This window comes from Aplysia californica, unplaced genomic scaffold (genome assembly GCF_000002075.1).
Source record: "Aplysia californica isolate F4 #8 unplaced genomic scaffold, AplCal3.0 scaffold00535, whole genome shotgun sequence".
NCBI lineage: Eukaryota > Metazoa > Mollusca > Gastropoda > Aplysiida > Aplysiidae > Aplysia > Aplysia californica.
The window spans coordinates 441,626-445,088 of NW_004797805.1; positions in this window are offsets into that span (position 1 = coordinate 441,626).

The following is a 3,463-nucleotide window of genomic DNA, read 5'->3' on the forward strand; positions in this document are numbered from 1 at the left end:
ATGCTTTACTTGCCAAAATGATTCTTATGCCACAGAAAAAAGAGGGGGCGGGGGATGGATTTGCAAGTTCTGTATCGCATTTCGAGCCTGAAATAAAGTCTCTACGTCCATATTGGAAAAAGTGGAATTGGTAGGGAGATGACTAGTATGAAACTTTGCCCCCACTTGAACTGTGAGTTTTTGCACTTAGCAAGGACGTAATATCACAGGTCATGCGTCTTTTGCGCATTAAATGTTGCTCTTTTTGGCACCTTTTTACGAAACACTGCTTGCCAACGTGAGCAATATCGCCTACTAGTAATTTAGTAATTTTGGTAGAATGTGCAGATCACCCCTGAAGTCAACGTATATTCATTTAATGCCAGACTTAAAATGTACGTGGTCGTTGCAAGCACTTTTGTCTCATAAAGATGAAAGAAGTGGCGCTGGTTACATAAAGATTGACAAGCACTGGTCCACACGGAGTCAAACCGTGAAGAAACACAACCGTTAGAAAAACAAAAGAGATAAAGAAAAGACCTAGGATGTGCGTGCCACACCCTTCAACCACTCACCATAACTTTACCTCATACTCACTCTGTTATCAAAATTGAGCAAAGCAAATTAAACATTATAATGGACTTGAGTTCAGAGATAGACATAGTTCGTTTTAAAAACCAGACTTCATTTTCGAAATGGAAAATATTGTTTTGGCGTATCTAGTCAGGCATCTTACAGTGCCGTTTGGTCACGTGTTTCGTCCAAAATACTGCTACTATTCGGTTACTGGTCACATCGTTTGAAGAGAGACTGGGTGTACTGTGATTACGAGGTTACATGTTTCATGAAGGCGGCCTCTCTTGCAAGAACTGAAATATGCCCAGTTGTGTCTTGTGACTTCAGCTTCTCGAGTTTGAAACGAGAATGTCACTCTGACCAATAATGACGTAAGAAAGGGATTTTTCCTATTTACAAGAGGCCATGAATCTTAGTGGATGACTGCTGCAAAGACAACCTGGTTTTATTGTTGTATACTAAGCAGCAACGAAGACCTTTTCGAAGAAAAAAAAGTACGACGTGGGGGGTTGTTGGTCGTTTTTTTTTTTTACAAAAGCCACACTTGAAAAGTTTGCTTTCTTTTTTCCGTAAGTATGAAAAGGCATGATTAGAAATAATTACTACCAAAATACACGTATAAGTTTTAAAGTTCGGTGTGGTCAACATTTTTATACAAGGTGAATGCTTAGCAATTACCAAAGACGGTGAAAATGAAATAGAAGCAGTAGAAAAGTTGCCCCTGAAGAGACTGTTGAGAATCTCATTAAAAGAAAATGAATCAAATCCTTACAGTCCTGTTGCTGATACATGTATCGCCATCTCTTTTGAGAAGAGCATCGGTCAAATTTCTGCTCCTTTTAACACCGTGCATGCGTATACCCATGTGCTTGACCTTTCTTCACGTGCATAGTAAATCAGCATAAAAGCTAAACCATAAGTTGTTGGACTATAATTTTTTAATTTTTTTTTTACAGATTCTTGAGCAGTATTATAAGGTTACGTTTCATGAGTAAAGGGGCCATTTCTTCACTTTCTTAAAGCTTTTATGCCAGGCAACCACGTTACTGTGTCTCTTTCCTGTATCTGTTACACAATCGTGGAGCAACATTTTGGATCACCTGCTGGTCGCTTATCCCAAGAGCGTGTATTGCTGACTTAATATAATCTTCATTTCCTTTAATATCACAAACCCACTCACGTTTGTAATTTTCTTTTTCGTACTTAAAACCTATGGAATGTCTGAATTTCTCAGTACGTAACTCCGACCGATATGCCGATTTCAGATCACCAACTGCATACCCAGTCATCAACAATGTGCTTGTAATCTTCAAGAAGGGACTTCAGAGAACATACATTTTTGTTCTTTGAAAATTGGTTATTCCATCAACATGTTTAAAAACACAAAACAAAATCTAGAAGATTTATTTTCTGAAGATGCATTGCCGAACCAAACTGTCCACTGCCTTGGGTTACACGCTTGTCCCAACATGCATGGTGGTAGCTGATGTTTGCGAAAGAACCTGACAAAGTGGAAGTAGACAAGAAAATTTTTGATAGTCCATCCTTCATGTATGGATCTTTACGTCAGAAATGTCTTGCCGTCGCCTCTTGCGATTTAAAGTTCAAGGTCGTTTTTTTTAAAAGTGTGTGTGTGTGTTCTAGTATTGCGCTGTGAAAAAATCAGAAGGATGTATGAAATAGTTTTTAGGGACATCTGTCCACTGAGTGGATTCATAGAGATCACACATTTATTAAGCCAACACCACATTCAGATTTTGTGTTCATAGTGTTTCACTGAGACTGGCTTATGAGATGAGAGGGTTTGTGTGCCTTTCAGTACATCTGTTTAAGCAAACACTCACACAAAACAGACAATGTTCTCGTAGAAAAAAAGACGTTTAGGTGTCAAAAGTACGTGATATCATTTTTCCTATTCTTTATGTTGCATTTTTCTAAAAAGAAGAAAAATACCAGTCTGGAGACGTGGTGGATACAAATCGATACCTTTAGAGCTAATAAATTTCAATCATTATAAGTTAAAAGACAAGTAGGCATTCTTTACCACACGCAGGTAAAACGGGACATTATTATATAATATTCTTCTTCGCCGTAAGCGATAAGGCTGCCACAATTAGACCAATCATAACGGTCACCTATGGATGAGTGTGATAAGTATGTTACTGTTGGAGACATTATAGCTAGCGGTGCGTAGATTCGTTTCAAAATGGTAAATTTGCATCAGTTTTTGTTTTTTAAGAACAAGAATATTTTAAAAAATAGTTTTTATAAATTGGCAACGTTATTTCTATCTTATTAGTGTTGAAAACTTGCTTTAATCGAACTCCCGACCTTTCGGGCATGTTTTTAACTTTCACTGTCTAGGAATGTCCAGTTGAAGGTTTGGTTACAACACGCACAATGCGTTGATCGCACTCCACCGAAATGCCAGCCGGGGAATCCCGCTGTGTTATAATTTTTGACGGTTTCTGTCCGAATTTGTTTTATTCTACCTCTTTCTGTGTGATAAATGCTTCAGTACAAATGCATTCAACCTGTCTATTTGTATACCACAAGCGACAAAGTGGACAAATCTACTTCAAATCGTTTCAAATAAATAGATCAAAACTTAGGGTGATTATATCGTGATTTTGGAATTGTGACGAACGCGATCGGAGACATTGTTCCGAAGCGAATGTTAACGAAACAGTCCATTGCGGTGATTGTACTAGCCAGTTAACTGAACTATTTTTGCATATTAACACGGTACAAAGTTTACTTGTAAATTATGTGCAACGTCCACCCTTTTCAAAGAGGCATGGGAGCTAAATTTTCTTTTTCAATCAAAACGTCTCTAAAAAGCCAAAGAACACAACCTCCGAGATCCACTGTCACGGAATGTTTCATTTTGCTTCAACTCCCCCCGCCC